Genomic DNA, 19950 nt, shown 5'->3' with positions numbered 1-19950 from the left:
CTGATTCTCTGTCACTTTGTCTGTCTGTCTGTCTGTGATTCTTCTTGTTCTCCTCTGTTGCCTCCCTGTTGTGCAGTCTGTCTCTGATTCTCTGTCACTTTGTCTGTCTGTCTGTCTGTGATTCTTCTTGTTCTCCTCTGTTGCCTCCCTGTTGTGCAGTCTGTCTCTGATTCTCTGTCACTTTGTCTGTCTGTCTGTCTGTGATTCTTCTTGTTCTCCTCTGTTGCCTCCCTGTTGTGCAGTCTGTCTCTGCTTCTCTGTCACTTTGTCTGTCTGTCTGTGATTCTTCTTGTTCTCCTCTGTTGCCTCCCTGTTGTGCAGTCTGTCTCTGCTTCTCTGTCACTTTGTCTGTCTGTCTGTCTGTGATTCTTCTTGTTCTCCTCTGTTGCCTCCTGTTGTGCAGTCTGTCTCTGCTTCTCTGTCACTTTGTCTGTCTGTCTGTGATTCTTCTTGTTCTCCTCTGTTGCCTCCCTGTTGTGCAGTCTGTCTCTGATTCTCTGTCACTTTGTCTGTCTGTCTGTCTGTGATTCTTCTTGTTCTCCTCTGTTGCCTCCCTGTTGTGCAGTCTGTCTCTGATTCTCTGTCACTTTGTCTGTCTGTCTGTCTGTGATTCTTCTTGTTCTCCTCTGTTGCCTCCCTGTTGTGCAGTCTGTCTCTGCTTCTCTGTCACTTTGTCTGTCTGTCTGTGATTCTTCTTGTTCTCCTCTGTTGCCTCCCTGTTGTGCAGTCTGTCTCTGCTTCTCTGTCACTTTGTCTGTCTGTCTGTCTGTGATTCTTCTTGTTCTCCTCTGTTGCCTCCCTGTTGTGCAGTCTGTCTCTGCTTCTCTGTCACTTTGTCTGTCTGTCTGTCTGTGATTCTTCTTGTTCTCCTCTGTTGCCTCCCTGTTGTGCAGTCTGTCTCTGATTCTCTGTCACTTTGTCTGTCTGTCTGTCTGTCTGTCTGTCTGTCTGTCTGTCTGTCTGTCTGTCTGTCTGTCTGTCTGTCTGTCTGTCTGTCTGTCTGTCTGTCTGTCTGTCTGTCTGTCTGTCTGTCTGTCTGTCTGTGATTCTTCTTGTTCTCCTCTGTTACCTCCCTGCTGTGCAGTCTGTCTCTGCTTCTCTGTCACTTTGTCTGTCTGTCTGTCTGTCTGTGATTCTTCTTGTTCTCCTCTGTTGCCTCCCTGTTGTGCAGTCTGTCTCTGCTTCTCTGTCACTTTGTCTGTCTGTCTGTCTGTCTGTGATTCTTCTTGTTCTCCTCTGTTGCCTCCCTGTTGTGCAGTCTGTCTCTGCTTCTCTGTCACTTTGTCTGTCTGTCTGTGATTCTTCTTGTTCTCCTCTGTTGCCTCCCTGTTGTGCAGTCTGTCTCTGCTTCTCTGTCACTTTGTCTGTCTGTCTGTCTGTGATTCTTCTTGTTCTCCTCTGTTGCCTCCCTGTTGTGCAGTCTGTCTCTGATTCTCTGTCACTTTGTCTGTCTGTCTGTCTGTGATTCTTCTTGTTCTCCTCTGTTGCCTCCCTGTTGTGCAGTCTGTCTCTGATTCTCTGTCACTTTGTCTGTCTGTCTGTCTGTGATTCTTCTTGTTCTCCTCTGTTGCCTCCCTGTTGTGCAGTCTGTCTCTGATTCTCTGTCACTTTGTCTGTCTGTCTGTCTGTCTGTGATTCTTCTTGTTCTCCTCTGTTGCCTCCCTGTTGTGCAGTCTGTCTCTGATTCTCTGTCACTTTGTCTGTCTGTCTGTCTGTGATTCTTCTTGTTCTCCTCTGTTGCCTCCCTGCTGTGCAGTCTGTCTCTGCTTCTCTGTCACTTTGTCTGTCTGTCTGTCTGTCTGTGATTATTCTTGTTCTCCTCTGTTGCCTCCCTGCTGTGCAGTCTGTCTCTGCTTCTCTGTCACTTTGTCTGTCTGTCTGTCTGTCTGTGATTCTTCTTGTTCTCCTCTGTTGCCTCCCTGTTGTGCAGTCTGTCTCTGCTTCTCTGTCACTTTGTCTGTCTGTCTGTGATTCTTCTTGTTCTCCTCTGTTGCCTCCCTGTTGTGCAGTCTGTCTCTGCTTCTCTGTCACTTTGTCTGTCTGTCTGTCTGTCTGTCTGTCTGTCTGTCTGTCTGTCTGTCTGTCTGTCTGTCTGTCTGTCTGTCTGTCTGTCTGTCTGTCTGTCTGTCTGTCTGTCTGTCTGTCTGTCTGTCTGTCTGTCTGTCTGTCTGTCTGTCTGTCTGTCTGTCTGTCTGTCTGTCTGTCTGTCTGTCTGTCTGTCTGTCTGTCTGTCTGTCTGTCTGTGATTCTTCTTGTTCTCCTTTGTTGACACCCTGACTTTGCTTCTGCTTCTGCCCATCTGTCTTCACTCTGAATGTCTGCCTGTGTCTGTCACTCTGTCTGTCACTCCTAAGTGTTAATTGCTATTACATATACAGTAGAGTCAACATTTTAAGGAACTGGCAGGACATCTGTGTCTCTCTGTTTTCTTCCTATCTCCCCTACACTCCCCTCTGAGCTGTCTCTGCTAAGCCCAGCTTCCTTTCCCTCAGCACTGGTACCAGAAGGCCAGGGGACCACAGCCTGTACTGGGCCAGGCAACATCTCAGATGTGAATGAATAAACACATTTATTAGAAGAAGGCTCCTAATACCTTAAGAAAGCCTAACTACTGTACTTATACTGCATATATAATTGCCTGGCTATCATGCCCCCCCCATCCTAAGGGTTAATTACTATGACATATACAGTATTCATATAGAGCCAAAATATCAATAAACTGTCATTACATGGGTCTCTCTCTCTCTCTCTCTCTCTCTCTCTCTCTCTCTCTCTCTCTCTCTCTCTCTCTCTCTCTCCTTCTATTGAATTAAATATATAAACTTCTGTGTTTGTCAAAGAACGATGCCGGGACTAGTTTATGTGGATGCGGATACATTTCCTGCGACGTGTTTCGTTTGACAGTGCCACTTGCGTATGCTTGTCCCTTTCTGCCAAGAAGTGACGGGCCTATCAGTGAATGAAATAAGCAGGAGATATAACCTGACACCGGTGTCACTTGTTACTACAGCTCATAAACTCACTCGCTGGGCTGAGATTCAGAAATTAATAAACAATGATTAAACAATTCAACTACACAGTCGCCGAATTGACCTTCATGGTAACAGACCAGTGGTTCCCAACCAGGGGCACTAGGACCTCAGGAGTACAGTACCTGGCCTATCCACAGGGGGTACTTGAGAAGCCTCATGAGACCGTAGGTCTACTGGTAAAATGCAAATGAGGGGGTACCGGGCAGAGCAAATTTCAGTTAGTGGTAGAGTAACTGAAAAACGTTAGGAACCACTGTAATGCATGATGACTTGTGTTTAGTAAAAAGCACTGTATAAATGTGTGGTAGATGGCTATTGCCTTACCAATGGGTTATAAAAGCCAATCTAATAGCGTAAAAGTCATTTTTTTTAAACAGGCTCATGTGCTGCAGATGTTTCCATGATATGTTTCTGTATTCATATCAATGTGTTGTTATCCATTTGGAAGAGCCCACCCTGATCAAATATGGTCTGGTCCTCCGGTATTTGCCAGAATTGCTAGATGGCCAATCCGCCCATGTTTGTACACCCGCCCTCCTGTGTCCAACTGGCCGTATGTGTCCTGTGAAGTGGAACATGACCATGGGCATGTTGCAGAGTAGTGTGAACTCCCCTGGGTCTGGGTGAGACTGGGAGTGTATTCTGTCTGACTGTCGTCAGCGGGTGTCCTGTCTGTCTGTGTGATGTGATTTGACCATAACTGGATACGACCAAAGCCGGGGCTCCAAAGAGTCTAAATGGGATGCTATTAAATCCAAAATGGCCCGCTGTGGATAAATGGCCCCTCTCCCTCCCACTGTTTACCATAGAGGTGCATTATCATAGCAGTCCATCCTGCCTCACATTGTCATATCCAATTATTCAGATTACCGAATGGCACTAAGGCGTGCTTAATTAATTAAAAGGCTAATTTAAATTTCCCACTGTCTGGCTTGGTGGGAGACATTTAGAAATATCAGAGTGGAAAGCTGCTAACGTGCAGACTGTTAAAAGAGAGAGAGAGAGAGGTGGTTAAGCCTCCTTTTCTTATGATTCATTTGTTTAGCGTTAGTGTGCGGATCTATTCAGAAGAGTGACACGTTGAAAACACTTAACATTCATTCACAACCGGGTGAGTTGCCAATGGACATTCATTCCATATCAGGTTTGGGTCTCCTCATCTGGCCCTGCTCTACTGTGCATGGGGTTGCCAGGTGTGGAGGTCAATGCTGAGAGCCTGGGGAGGTTAACAGCATCAGTGTGGGAGACTAAAGTCACTGGGGTTTTCTGCTAGTGGTACTGCCCACCCCAGACACGCTGTCCCCCATAAGGGGTGAGTAACTGTCCCCCTAATTGCCCTGTGAGACGTCTCTCACCATCGTGACCCCATCCCCTTGCTCAGTTTCAGACCCTGTGATGTTGCCACCGATCTCCATCCACTGTGTCAGACCCCGTGATGTGGCCCCCAACCATGAACAAAATGCAATGCTTCTATTTCTCATCTCTTTCCTTCTCCTCCCTTCCCAAAGAAGGGAGCGTAATTAACATTAGTCAGCTCTCATCAGGCATACACTCTTCGAAAAAAAGAGTTCCGAAAGGGTTCTTTGCGGAGGGAGAGGGTTCTACCAATAACGTTTTGCTCTGAAGAACCCTTTCTGGAAGACAAGCGTTCTTTGTAAGGTTAAGGGTTCTACCTAGAACCTTTAATATCATAAGGACCGTTTTTGGAAGACAGGGTCCTTAGATGATTCTTTGGAACGCAATAACGATTCCGCATAGAACCATATGTAATATTTCCCAGCATGCTCTATTGCATGGAGATTTTCAGAATTGTTTGTTTTACTGTAATATTTGTGTTTTTGCAAGTACATTGATTGGTTGATTTGATGTTACAGAAAGATAAATAACATACAGTTTTCTAAACTAATCTAATCTTTTAGTATTCTGTATTTATTGCACCCGTTACTGAGATGGTTGTTCCAGTTTAGATGATAAAATGAGTATTACCTAGAACCCTTCATTAGTTATGACCATATACAGGGGCTTCTTTGAAGAACCCAGTATAGAGGGAACCCTCTGCAAAGGATTCTACCTAGCATCAAAAAAGAGTTCCCCTATGGCGACAATCTGAAGAACCCTGTATGGTTCTACATAGCCATTTTTATTTCTAGGAGTGTAGTATTAGTCATCAACATGATGAAGGCCTTCGTTGCCAAACAGACGTTCTGCATCCCGTATTTGCGAACGCTTGATTCGACACCTACTGTATGCTTGTACTTAAGTCTTGATAGAGCTGCTCATCAAGGCGGTCTGAAGCAGTACATCAGGAAGCATACCACTGAATCATAAGCGGCCATGACAAAGTGGCTTATCGGAGAGGAGTTTAGGAGCCCTCTTAGAATGAAGACATCCAGTAAAAGTGGATGTGTTGGAGCCTAGGTTTGAGCCACTGTGGCATACTGTCGCCTAGGGATCAGTTGAGTAAGCCGAGGGACGATTTTTGCGCGGATGGTTGGCAGGCGGGAATATAATTACATTTCATTTGTAGACAGCAAGAAGCAAAACACATAATATTAGACTAAAACATCATTTCAAACCTTGCGTAAGGGAAACGCTTGAGCTTGAAAAACCCAGCAGAGTTGCAGTTCTTGGCATAAACCGGTGCACCTGGCACCTATCACCATACCCCGTACAAAGGCACCTATCACCATACCCCGTACAAAGGCACTTCAACATGTTCTCTTGCCTATTCCTTCTCTGAATGGCAAACCTACACAAACCATGTCTCAATTCTCTCAAGGCTTAGCAATGTGTATTTAACCTGTCTCCTCCCCTTCTACACTGATTGATGAACGGGAAATAAAGGCCTTTCACTGTACTTGTGCATGTGACATTCAAAAACTTGAAAGTTGATTGAAGTGGATGTAACGTGTGACATCAATAAGGGGTCATAGCTTTTACCTGATCAGCCTATGCCAAATCACATTTTTCAAATCAAATGGAATACCTAGGATAGGATAAAGTAATCCTTCTCACCCCCCCCCCCCTTAATAGATTTAGATGCACTATTGTAAAGTGGCTGTTCCACTGGATGTCATAAGGTGAATGCACCAATTTGTAAGTCGCTCTGGATAAGAGCGTCTGCTAAATGATTTAAATGTAAAATGCAAATGTAAATGTTATTAGTCACATGCGCCGAAAAGAACCGGTGTAGTAGACCTGCTTACTTACGAGCCCCTAACCAACAATGCAGTTCAAAGAAATACGGATAAGAATAAGAAATAAAAGTGTGCGGGGGCACCGGTTAGTTAAGGTAATATGTACATGTAGGTAGAGTTATTAAAGTGACTATGCATAGATGATAACAACAGAGAGTAGCAGCGGTGTAAAAGAGGGGGGGGGGGTCAATGCAAGTAGTCTGGGTAGCCATTAGACTAGATGTACAGGAGTCTTATGGCTTGTGGGTAGAAGCTGTTAAAAACCTCTTGGACCTAGACTTGGCGGTCCGGTATTGCTTGCCGTGGGGTAGCAGAGAGAATCTTCTATGACTAGGGTGTCTTTGACATTTTATAGGGCCTCTGACACCGCCTGGTATAGAGGTCCTGGATGGCAGGAGGCTTGGCCCCAGTGATGTACTGGGCCGTTCGCACTACCCTCTGTGGTGCCTTGTCATGGAAAGAGCAGGTGTTCATAATGTTTTGCACACTCAGTGTACATCGGTATACCATTGATAATGCCTAACTCTACTTCTATCAAAAACACAGCCTGAACATGTCGCTTCCAAGTGATGCTGCAGCCTATCACAGCTATCGATGCGCTACAGCCTTAGCTATGCCAGCATTGATGCTGCTCCACCACTGGCTCTGTCACAGCCAAAGCCTGTCATTAACAGTGTTGAGGCACGGGTGGGAGCGTTGCCTCTGTGTTGTGCCTGAGGTGCCACAGAAGCAGATGTCAAGGTTTGGAACTGTATTCCCTCTCCCAGGGTCTGGCGTTAATGTAATCGTTATTATGATCCTGACACCAATTAATAGGACCTGTGTCAGGGCCAGTCAAGTAACTGTAGTGGGGCTGAGGAGGGCTGTGTTGTTAAAGGGGGGGTGGGGTGAGGTGAGGTGAGCGGTGGGGTGGGGTGAGGGGGACAGTGGGGCTGAGGAGGGCTGTGTTGTTAAAGGGGAGGTGGGGTGAGGTGAGCCGTGGGGTGGGGTGAGGGGGACAGTAAGGCTGAGGAGGGCTGTGTTGTTAAAGGGGAGGTGGGGTGAGGTGAGCGGTGGGGTGGGGTGAGGGGGAATGGTTGGATGAGGATGATGCTGGGTGAGGGGGGCAGAGGGGTGATGGCGGGCGGTGAGGTGAGGGGGTGATGGGTTGAGATGGGCGGTAGGGTGACTGTGGGCGGTGGGGTGAGAGGGGTGAGGGGGACGGTGGGCGGGGGCCAGTTGGGTGAGGGGGGAGGGTGAGGTGACTTTGATGCTAATTTACCCTGATTTAGACCTGGACACCTCCCAGTATGCAACAACTTGATTACTCACAACTGTTGTTGTAGTTGGAAGGGAAAGAAAAAGAGAGGGGGGAGCTGGGTGAGAGAGAGAGACTGAGAGAGGAGTAGAGGGGTAGAGGGAGCTGGATGGGAGAGAGAGAAAGATACAGAGAGAGGATAGAGGGAGCTGGATGGGAGAGAAAGAGAAAGATACTTCTGTAGCTCAGTTGGTAGAGCATGGCACTTGTAACGCCAGGGTAGTGGGTTCGATCCCCGGGACCACCCATACGTAGAATGTATGCACACATGACTGTAAGTCGCTTTGGTTAAAAGCGTCTGCTAAATGGCATATATATATATATAGATACAGCGAGAGGATAGAGGGAGCTGGATGGGAGAGAGAGAGAAAGATACAGAGAGAGGATAGAGGGAGCTGGATGGGAGGGAAAGAGAAAGATACAGAGAGAGGATAGAGGGAGCTGGATGGGAGAGAAAGAGAAAGATAGAGGGAGCTGGATGGGAGAGAAAGAGAGAGGGTGAGCTGGAAGAGAGAGAAAGATAAAGAGAGAGGATAGAGGGAGCTGGATGGGAGAGAAAGAGAAAGATACAGAGAGAGGATAGAGGGAGCTGGATGGGAGAGAAAGAGAGAGGGTGAGCTGGAAGAGAGGGAAAGAGAAAGATACAGAGAGAGGGGTAGAGGGAGCTGGAAGAGAGAGAAAGAGAGAGGGTGAGCTGGAAGAGAGAGAAAGAGAAAGATACAGAGAGAGGATAGAGGGAGCTGGATGGGAGAGAAAGAGAAAGATACAGAGAGAGGGGTAAAGGGAGCTGGAAGGGAGAGAGGGTGAGCTGAAAGAGAGAGAAAGATACAGAGAGAGGATAGAGGGAGCTGGAAGGGAGAGAAAGAGAAAGATACAGAGAGAGGATAGAGGGAGCTGGATGGGAGAGAAAGAGAGAGGGTGAGCTGAAAGAGAGAGGGTGAGCTGGAAGAGAGGGAAAGAGAAAGATACAGAGAGAGGGATAGAGGGAGCTGGATGGGAGAGAAAGAGAAAGATACAGAGAGAGGATAGAGGGAGCTGGATGGGAGAGAAAGAGAGAGGGTGAGCTGGAAGAGAGAGAAAGAGAAAGATACAGAGAGAGGGATAGAGGGAGCTGGAAGGGAGAAAGTGAACGAGGGAGTAGTAAGAGTGGGAGAGAGCTGTTATTCAGACATGCAGCCAGGAGAGGATAGAAGACATCACTTAATATGTTCTTTCGCTGTCCGTTCAGATCAGGGAAGAAGAGGATCTGAGCCAAATCATATTCATCATGGTGTTATAGACAAGACTAGACTATACCATCTACCTGTCTGTATAGCGAGGCTCACTGCACTGTCCCACTTTGAAACTCATCAACCAAACCCATCTTGGTTCTTACATCTCTATCTCGCCATTACAATGTGGAGTAAGCTTTTCAACAGCCATTTCAACCCAAGTCCAGCTGTGCCTACCCTCTGGGCACACACTGGTTGAATCAACATTGTTTTCACATCATTTCAATGAAATGACGCTAAACTAACGTGGAATAGACGTTGATTTGACGTCTGTGCCCAGTGTGTACAGCCCACTGTTTGATCTGACAATCTAATGGTAATATTTTGTGTTGGTAGTAGTAGCGGTAACACACATACCTTTCGATGCTTTCAAGGGTGAAATTAGGTTCCATTGGTTCCCGGTAGAGACCCGCATGCCGAATCATAGAATTACACATAGAACCCCTATTAATTCAAATGGATCTCTGTGTGCCTAGACCTTGAAGATGTGTCATCTAACTTGTAAAATATATTACCTTTATCATCTGACTGTCATTCACTTCAAAGGTCTAGGCTACCCGTTCACATTCATCCACTCGCAACATTTAGTATTTAGCCTCCAAACAGGCGGGAAAAGAGACAGAATTTATGCATCCTCTGCTGTCGGTGTTCGCCACTCATTTCTGCATTGGCAAAATGTCAGTGTTCTTGTTTTACCACATGGCATTTTGGAGCGTAGGCTATACCACCTGTTTTCATGTCCATTTGCAAATTGTTCATGCCTCTGACATGCGGTAATGATAAATAATTGTGTAAAAGCCTACAGTTTTATTGACATTTTGTTTGAATTATTATGATAGGTTCATGTTCCACAGGTACGGTTTATCCCCACTATTTATTTTCCCGGGATGCCATACAGGACCGTCTTACTTTCACCCCTGATGCTTTCTACTTTGGTTGTGTTGAGTATCTATGGAAAGTACTGTGTACTGCTTCTTTTTGTCACAGACACCATGTCAAATATTTCCCCTCGCTCTCTATCTCTCTTTATCTCTATCTCTCTCTCTGTCTCCCTCTTTCTGTCTCCCTCTCTCTCCTCCTCCGGAGATTTGTCTAACCTTAGGGCTGCAGTGATAACAGCAGCTCGCTTTGCAAATGAGAAAAACCTCCCCCATATGAGAGCATCTAAACTCATATTAATGCAGTGTCAGGGACGCCTGATGGTGCCCGATAAGCAGCTGAACGATTGTCGCTCTCCCCGCTACTTTATTTCAATGTCACCCACAATGTTATCTACCCAGCCGCTGCCACACACTGTGAGTTTAGAGCTGCACAGTAATGCTCTCATCGGGTGGTGATGCCACAGCACTTGAGGAAAAAACACCTTCTTACTGGCATCTGTGTCATCTACTGCAGAATGGCCACACTGTGAGTTTAGAGTTACACAGTGTTGCACTCATCGGGTTACGATGCCACAGCACTCAGGGAAAGCAGACCTTCTTACCGGCATCTGTGTCATCTACAAGTACTACGGTATGGCCAATATCTCTTACCTCTGGAGTCAGGGTGTTCTGAAAACTTCAGTGCCCCTGCTTGGAAAGAAAGTTATGAACATGGGAATACAATGCAATAGCATGATGAGTCTGTGGATTTACTGTGGATGATGAGGGTGTTTGTAAACATCATACAGCATGTTAAATCCTCAGTATACAGTAGGATAAACATCATGTAACATCATACAGCATGTTAAACCCTCAGTATACAGTAGGATAAACATCATGTAACATCATATAGCATGTTAGATCCTCAGTATACAGTAAGATAAACATCATGTAACATCATACAGCATGTTAAATCCTCAGTATACAGTAGGATAAACATCACGTAACATCATATAGCATGTTAGATCCTCAGTATACAGTAAGATAAACATCATGTAACATCATACAGAATGTTATATCCTCAGTATACAGTAAGATAAACATCACGTAACATCGTATAGCATGTTAGATCCATAGTATGTTGGGATAATGGGAGGAAGAAAGAGGAAGATTGATAGAGAGAGAGAAAGAGAGAGGGCGATTGAGAGAAAGAGACAGGGAGATTGAGAGAAAGAGACAGGGAGATTGAGAGAAAGAGACAGGGAGATTGAGAGAAAGAGACAGGGAGATTGAGAGAAAGAGACCGGGAGATAGAGAGAAAGAGAGATGGTTGGTTGAGAGAAAGAGACAGGGAGATTGAGAGAAAGAGAGATGGTTTGTTGAGAGAAAGAGACAGGGAGATTGAGAGAAAGAGACAGGGAGATTGAGAGAAAGAGACAGGGAGATTGAGAGAAAGAGACATGGAGATTGAGAGAAAGAGACTGGGAGATTGAGAGAAAGAGACTGGGAGATTGAGAGGAAGAGAGAGGGAGATTGAGAGGAAGAGACCGGGAGATTGAGAGAAAGAGACCGGGAGATTGAGAGAAAGAGACCGGGAGATTGAGAGAAAGAGACAGGGAGATTGAGAGAAAGAGACCGGGAGATTGAGAGAAAGAGACCGGGAGATTGAGAGAAAGAGACCGGGAGATTGAGAGCAAGAGACCGGGAGATTGAGAGCAAGAGACCGGGAGATTGAGAGAAAGAGACCGGGAGATTGAGAGCAAGAGACCGGGAGATTGAGAGCAAGAGACCGGGAGATTGAGAGCAAGAGACCGGGAGATTGAGAGCAAGAGACCGGGAGATTGAGAGAAAGAGACCGGGAGATTGAGAGCAAGAGACCTGGAGATTGAGAGCAAGAGACCGGGAGATTGAGAGCAAGAGACCGGGAGATTGAGAGCAAGAGACCGGGAGATTGAGAGAAAGAGACTGGGAGATTGAGAGAAAGAGACTGGGAGATTGAGAGGAAGAGAGAGGGGGATTGAGAGGAAGAGACAAGGAGATTGAGAGAAAGAGACATGGAGATTGAGAGAAAGCGACCGGGAGATTGAGAGCAAGAGACCCGGAGATTGAGAGCAAGAGACAGGGAGATTGAGAGCAAGAGACCGGGAGATTGAGAGCAAGAGACCGGGAGATTGAGAGCAAGAGACCGGGAGATTGAGAGCAAGAGACCGGGAGATTGAGAGCAAGAGACCGGGAGATTGAGAGCAAGAGACCGGGAGATTGAGAGCAAGAGACCGGGAGATTGAGAGAAAGAGACCAGGAGATTGAGAGTAAGAGAGAGGGGGATTGAGAGAAAGAGACCGGGGGATTGAGAGAAAGAGACCAGGAGATTGAGAGTAAGAGAGAGGGGGATTGAGAGCAAGAGACTGGGAGATTGAGAGAAAGAGACTGGGAGATTGAGAGCAAGAGACTGGGAGATTGAGAGAAAGAGACTGGGAGATTGAGAGAAAGAGACTGGGAGATTGAGAGAAAGAGACCGGGAGATTGAGAGAAAGAGACAGGGAGATTGAAAGCAAGAGACCGGGAGATTGAGAGGAAGAGAGAGGGGGATTGAGAGGAAGAGAGAGGGATATTTAAAGAGAGGGAAAGAGAGGCAGTGAGTTAGGAATAGAAAGAGAGGGTAAGGCGAAGACAGATGCAGGTAGAGATTGAGTGAAAGAGTGCCACACCGGCTGATAAGAGGAACATTGAATCCACAGGCAGTCCAGCAGCACACTGCATCACTCCTGACGTGCCCATAAACGTCAGAGGACTGGAGAGAGAGCCACCAGAAGGAATGCCAATGACCAATCCAGCCATCTTCCTCTCACCTTCTGTTCCTTTCTTATACCGTACCTTCCCCCATGTCTTTCACCTTCTGTTCCTTTCTTATACCGTACCTTCCCCCATGTCTTTCACCTTCTTTACCTTTCTCTCCCTGTTTCTATTATCTTGTCCCTTTCTCCCCCTTCTCTCCCTCCCGCTGCCACTCTCCCTCCTTCCCTCCCTCATCGCTAATCTAACCCATCCTTCATGAGAAAGCCTGCCACAAAATGTCAGATCAGTGACACATTTGAGGATCAGATCAGGGTGTTATTTGTCACCACCTAATCATACCCCTTCGCACTGTAGCTCTGTTGATGATGGGTGGACAGGCTGTCAAAGGCATGCACAGTGACAGGACAGCTGTATGACGCTCACAGTTTCCATGGAGGAAATGATGCGGCGCCGTGGAGGAAGTAAGGTGGGGGGAAGTGGGCGGGGGGCATATGTTTGGGAGGTCTGGTGGGGGATGGACGTCAATTCCGAACGGCAGTCCGTCAAGCCAGCCTCTTCATAAGTGCCAATTAGATTCAGGGACCGTGGGAGGACAGGAAAAAAACAAAGTCCCCCTAAATTTGTATCTAACGGCCTTGGACAGATGATGTTTAGCAACCATGATCAGACACACAGACATGCACATACACACAAACATGCAGGCACACACACACACACACACACACACACACACACACACACACACACACACACACACACACACACACACACACACACACACACACACACACACACACACACACACACACAGACACAGACACAGACACGCACACACACACACACACACACACACACACACAGATTTGCATGCTCACACACACTGGGCGCACACAGGCACACGTACAAACAATTACGTGTGTGTGTGTACCGAGTGTAGGTAAGGCAGAGAGCTTAGAGGGGTGTCTGTTTCTGAGCAAAATCAACAGCTCGGATGACATCTCTATCGACACGGGGCCACGGAAAATGACAATCAGAGCACTGTCAACAAGTTCTCGCCACTCTCTACAAGTTCTCACAACAAGTTCTCACCACTCTCTACAAGTTCTCACAACAAGTTCTCGCCACTCTCTACAAGTTCTCACAACAAGTTCTCACCACTCTCTACAAGTTCTCACAACAAGTTCTCGCCACTCTCTACAAGTTCTCACAACAAGTTCTCACCACTCTCTACAAGTTCTCACAACAAGTTCTAGCCACTCTCTACAAGTTCTCACAACAAGTTCTCGCCAGTCACTACAAGTTCTCGCCACTCTCTACAAGTTCTCGCCACTCTCTCCAAGTTCCCACCACTCTCTACAAGTTCTCGCCACTCTCTACAAGTTCTCACAACAAGTTCTCGCCACTCTCTACAAGTTCTCACAACAAGTTCTCGCCACTCTCTACAAGTTCTCACAACAAGTTCTCGCCACTACAAGTTCTCACAACAAGTCGCCACTCTCTACAAGTTCTCACAACAAGTTCTCGCAACTCTCTACAAGTTCTCACAACAAGTTCTCGCCACTCTCTACAAGTTCTCACAACAAGTTCTCGCCACTCTCTACAAGTTCCACACGCCACTCTCTACAAGTTCTGGCCAGCCTACAAGTCTCTCGCCACTCTCTACAAGTTCTCACAACAAGTTCTCGCCACTCTCTACAAGTTCTCACACTCTACAAGTTCTAGCCAGTCTCTACAAGTTCTCACAACAAGTTCTCGCCACTCTCTACAAGTTCTCACAACAAGTTCTCGCCACTCTACAAGTAATCACAACAAGTTCTCGCCACTCTTTACAAGTTCTCACAACAAGTTCTCGCCACTCTCTACAAGTTCTCACAACAAGTTCTCGCCACTCTCTACAAGTTCTCACAACAAGTTCTCGCCACTCTCTACAAGTTCTAGCCACTCTCTACAAGTTCTAGCCACTCTCTACGAGTTCTCGCCACTCTCTACAAGTTCTCACCACTCTCTACAAGTTCTCGCCACTCTCTACAAGTTCTCACAACAAGTTCTCGCCAGTCTACAAGTTCTTACAACAAGTTCTCGCCAGTCACTACAAGTTCTCACAACAAGTTCTCGCAACTCTCTACAAGTTCCCACCACTCTCTACAAGTTCTCGCCACTCTCTACAAGTTCTCACAACAAGTTCTAGCCACTCTCTACAAGTTCTTACAACAAGTTCTCGCCACTCTCTACAAGTTCCCACCACTCTCTACAAGTTCTCGCCACTCTCTACAAGTTCTCGCCACTCTCTACAAGTTCTCACAACAAGTTCTAGCCACTCTCTACAAGTTCTCGCCACTCTCTACAAGTTCTCACCACTCTCTACAAGTTCTAGCCACTCTCTACAAGTTCTCGCAACTCTCTACAAGTTCTCACAACAAGTTCTCGCCACTCTCTACAAGTTCTCGCCACTCTCTACAAGTTCTCACAATAAGTTCTAGCAACTCTCTACAAGTTCTCACAACAAGTTCTCGCCACTCTCTACAAGTTCTCACAACAAGTTCTCGCCACTCTCTACAAGTTCTCACAAGTTCTCGCCAGTCTCTACAAGTTCTCACAACAAGTTCTAGCCACTCTCGACAAGTTCTCACAACAAGTTCTCGCCACTCTCTACAGGTTCTCACAACAAGTTCTCGCCAGTCTCTACAAGTTCTTACAACAAGTTCTCGCCACTCTCGACAAGTTCTCACAACAAGTTCTCTCCACTCTCTACAAATTCTCACAACAAGTTCTCGCCAGTCTCTACAAGTTCTCACAACAAGTTCTCGCCAGTCTCTACAGGTTCTCACAACAAGTTCTAGCCACTCTCTACAAGTTCTCACAACAAGTTCTCGCCACTCTCTACAAGTTCTCACATCAAGTTCTCGCCACTCTCTACAAGTTCTCACAACAAGTTCTCGCCAGTCTCTACAAGTTCTCACCACTCTCTACAAGTTCTCGCCACTCTCTACAAGTTCTGGCCAGTCTCTACAAGTTCTCACAACAAGTTCTCGCCAGTCTCTACAAGTTCTCACAACAAGTTCTCGCAACTTTCTACAAGTTCCCACCACTCTCTACAAGTTCTGGCCAGTCTCTACAAGTTCTCACAACAAGTTCTCGCCACTCTCTACAAGTTCTCACAACAAGTTCTCGCCACTCTCTACAAGTAATCACAACAAGTTCTCGCCACTCTTTACAAGTTCTCACAACAAGTTCTCTCCACTCTCTACAAGTTCTCACAACAAGTTCTCGCCACTCTCTACAAGTTCTCACAACAAGTTCTCGCCACTCTCTACAAGTTCTAGCCACTCTCTACAAGTTCTAGCCACTCTCTACGAGTTCTCGCCACTCTCTACAAGTTCTCACCACTCTCTACAAGTTCTCGCCACTCTCTACAAGTTCTCACAACAAGTTCTCGCCAGTCTACAAGTTCTTACAACAAGTTCTCGCCAGTCACTACAAGTTCTCACAACAAGTTCTCGCAACTCTCTACAAGTTCCCACCACTCTCTACAAGTTCTCGCCACTCTCTACAAGTTCTCACAACAAGTTCTAGCCACTCTCTACAAGTTCTTACAACAAGTTCTCGCCACTCTCTACAAGTTCCCACCACTCTCTACAAGTTCTCGCCACTCTCTACAAGTTCTCGCCACTCTCTACAAGTTCTCACAACAAGTTCTAGCCACTCTCTACAAGTTCTCGCCACTCTCTACAAGTTCTCACCACTCTACAAGTTCTAGCCACTCTCTACAAGTTCTCGCAACTCTCTACAAGTTCTCAAAACAAGTTCTCGCCACTCTCTACAAGTTCTCGCCACTCTCTACAAGTTCTCACAATAAGTTCTAGCAACTCTCTACAAGTTCTCACAACAAGTTCTCGCCACTCTCTACAAGTTCTCACAACAAGTTCTCGCCACTCTCTACAAGTTCTCACAAGTTCTCGCCAGTCTCTACAAGTTCTCACAACAAGTTCTAGCCACTCTCGACAAGTTCTCACAACAAGTTCTCGCCACTCTCTACAGGTTCTCACAACAAGTTCTCGCCAGTCTCTACAAGTTCTTACAACAAGTTCTCGCCACTCTCGACAAGTTCTCACAACAAGTTCTCTCCACTCTCTACAAATTCTCACAACAAGTTCTCGCCAGTCTCTACAAGTTCTCACAACAAGTTCTCGCCAGTCTCTACAGGTTCTCACAACAAGTTCTAGCCACTCTCTACAAGTTCTCACAACAAGTTCTCGCCACTCTCTACAAGTTCTCACATCAAGTTCTCGCCACTCTCTACAAGTTCTCACAACAAGTTCTCGCCAGTCTCTACAAGTTCTCACCACTCTCTACAAGTTCTCGCCACTCTCTACAAGTTCTGGCCAGTCTCTACAAGTTCTCACAACAAGTTCTCGCCAGTCTCTACAAGTTCTCACAACAAGTTCTCGCAACTTTCTACAAGTTCCCACCTCTCTACAAGTTCTGGCCAGTCTCTACAAGTTCTCACAACAAGTTCTCGCCACTCTCTACAAGTTCTCACAACAAGTTCTCGCCACTCTCTACAAGTAATCACAACAAGTTCTCGCCACTCTTTACAAGTTCTCACAACAAGTTCTCTCCACTCTCTACAAGTTCTCACAACAAGTTCTCGCCACTCTCTACAAGTTCTCACAACAAGTTCTCGCCACTCTCTACAAGTTCTAGCCACTCTCTACAAGTTCTAGCCACTCTCTACGAGTTCTCGCCAGTTCTCGCCTCTACAAGTTCTCACCACTCTCTACAAGTTCTCGCCACTCTCTACAAGTTCTCACAACAAGTTCTCGCCAGTCTACAAGTTCTTACAACAAGTTCTCGCCAGTCACTACAAGTTCTCACAACAAGTTCTCGCAACTCTCTACAAGTTCCACCACTCTCTACAAGTTCTCGCCACTCTACTCTACAAGTTCTCACAACAAGTTCTAGCCACTCTCTACAAGTTCTTACAACAAGTTCTCTACAAGTTCTCAACAAGTTCTCGCCACTCTCTACAAGTTCCCACCACTCTCTACAAGTTCTCGCCACTCTCTACAAGTTCTAGCCACTCTCTACAAGTTCTCTCAACAAGTTCTAGCCAAGTTCTACAAGTTCTCACCACTCTCTACAAGTTCTAGCCACTCAAGTTCTACAAGTTCTCGCAACTCTCTACAAGTTCTCAAAACAAGTTCTCGCCACTCTCTACAAGTTCTCAATAAGTTCTAGCAACTCCACAAGTTCTCTACAAGTTCTCTACAAGTTCTCACAACAAGTTCTCGCCACTCTCTACAAGTTCTCACAAACAAGTTCTCGCCACTCTCTACAAGTTCTCACAACAAGTTCCACTCTCTACAAGTTTCTCTCTACAAGTTCTCACAACAAGTTCTCGCCAGTCAAGTTCTCACAAGTTCTTACAACAAGTTCTAGCCACTCTCTACAAGTTCTCACAACAAGTTCTCGCCACTCTCTACAAAGTTCTCACAACAAGTTCTCGCCAGTCTCTACAAGTTCTCACAACAAGTTCTCGCCAGTCTCTACAAGTTCTCACAACAAGTTCTAGCCACTCTCTACAAGTTCTCACAACAAGTTCTCGCCACAGTCTCTACAAGTTCTCACAGTTCTGGCCAGTCTCTACAAGTTCTCGCCTACAAGTTCTCACAACAAGTTCTCCCACTCTCTACAAGTTCTCACAACAAGTTCTCGCCACTCTCTACAAGTTCTCACAACAAGTTCTCGCCACTCTCTACAAGTTCTCACAACAAGTTCTCGCCACTCTCTACAAGTTCTCACCACTCAAGTTCTACAAGTTCTCGCCACTCTCTACAAGTTCTCACAGTTCTCTCTACAAGTTCTCGCCACTCTCTACAAGTTCTCACAACAAGTTCTCGCCAGTTCTCGCCCTCTCTCTCTACAAGTTCTCACAACAAGTTCAAGTTCTACAAGTTCTCACAACAAGTTCTACAAGTTCCCACCACTCTCTACAAGTTCTGGCCAGTCTCTACAAGTTCTCACAACAAGTTCTAGCCACTCTCTACAAGTTCTCACAACAAGTTCTCGCCACTCTCTACAAGTTCTCACCAACAAGTTCTCGCCACTCTCTACAAGTTCTCACAACAAGTTCTAGCCACTCTCTACAAGTTCTCGCCACTCTCACAAGTTCTCACAACAAGTTCTCGCCACTCTCTACAAGTTCTCACAACAAGTTCTCGCCACTCTCTACAAGTCAAGTTCTCACAACAAGTTCTCGCCACTCTCTACAAGTTCTCACAACAAGTTCTCGCCACTCTCTACAAGTTCTCACAACAAGTTCTCGCCACTCTCTACAAGTTCTCACAACAAGTTCTCGCCAGCCACTCTCACAACAAGTTCTCGCCACTCTCTACAAGTTCAACAAGTTTCTCACCACTCTCTACAAGTTCTCTCTACAAGCCACTCTCTACAAGTTCTCACAACAAGTTCTCGCCACTCTCTACAAGTTCTCACAACAAGTTCTCACCACTCTCTACAAGTTCTCAACAAGTTCTCGCCACTCTCTACAAGTTCTCACAACAAGTTCTCGCCACTCTCTACAAAGTTTCACCACTCACAACAAGTTCTCGCCACTCTCTACAATTTCTAGCCACTCTCTACAAGTTCTCTCAACAAGTTCTCGCCACTCTACAAGTTCTCACCAACAAGTTCTCGCCACTCTCTACAAGTTCTCACAACAAGTTCTCTCTACAAGTTCTCACAACAAGTTCTCGCCAGTCTCTACAAGTTCTCACAACAAGTTCTCGCCACTCTCTACAAGTTCCCACCACTCTCTACAAGTTCTCGCCACTCTCTACAAGTTCTCACAACAAGTTCTAGCCACTCTCTACAAGTTCTCACAACAAGTTCTCGCCACTCTCTACAAGTTCCCACCACTCTCTACAAGTTCTCGCCACTCTCTACAAGTTCTCACAACAAGTTCTAGCCACTCTCTACAAGTTCTCGCCACTCTCTACAAGTTCTCACCACTCTACAAGTTCTCACCACTCTCTACAAGTTCTCGCCACTCTCTACAAGTTCTCACCAACAAGTTCTCGCCACTCTCTACAAGTTCTCACAACAAGTTCTCACCACTCTCTACAAGTTCTCACAACAAGTTCTCACCACTCTCTACAAGTTCTCACAACAAGTTCTCGCCACTCTCTACAAGTTCTCACAACAAGTTCTCGCCACTCTCTACAAGTTCTCACAACAAGTTCTCGCCACTCTCTACAATTTCTAGCCACTCTCTACAAGTTCTAACCACTCAACAAGTTCTCGCCACTCTCTACAAGTTCTCACCACTCTACAAGTTCTCGCCACTCTCTACAAGTTCTCACAACAAGTTCTCGCCAGTCTACAAGTTCTCACAACAAGTTCTCGCCAGTCACTACAAGTTCTCACAACAAGTTCTCGCAACTCTCTACAAGTTCCCACCACTCTCTACAAGTTCTCGCCACTCTCTACAAGTTCTCA

The 19950-nt window shown here is 46.2% G+C and overlaps 1 protein-coding gene across 5 annotated transcripts in view; it reads left to right on the top strand.

The window, feature by feature from the left end:
- Positions 1-19950, top strand: part of LOC124013754 (synaptotagmin-1-like) — a 282762-nt gene that overhangs the window by 187379 nt on the left and 75433 nt on the right. The gene's annotated exons all lie outside the window — the stretch shown is intronic.

This window comes from Oncorhynchus gorbuscha, linkage group LG25, assembly GCF_021184085.1.
Source record: "Oncorhynchus gorbuscha isolate QuinsamMale2020 ecotype Even-year linkage group LG25, OgorEven_v1.0, whole genome shotgun sequence".
In the NCBI taxonomy this organism is placed as follows: Eukaryota; Metazoa; Chordata; class Actinopteri; order Salmoniformes; family Salmonidae; genus Oncorhynchus; species Oncorhynchus gorbuscha.
This window is presented reverse-complemented; position numbering and strand designations above follow the sequence as displayed.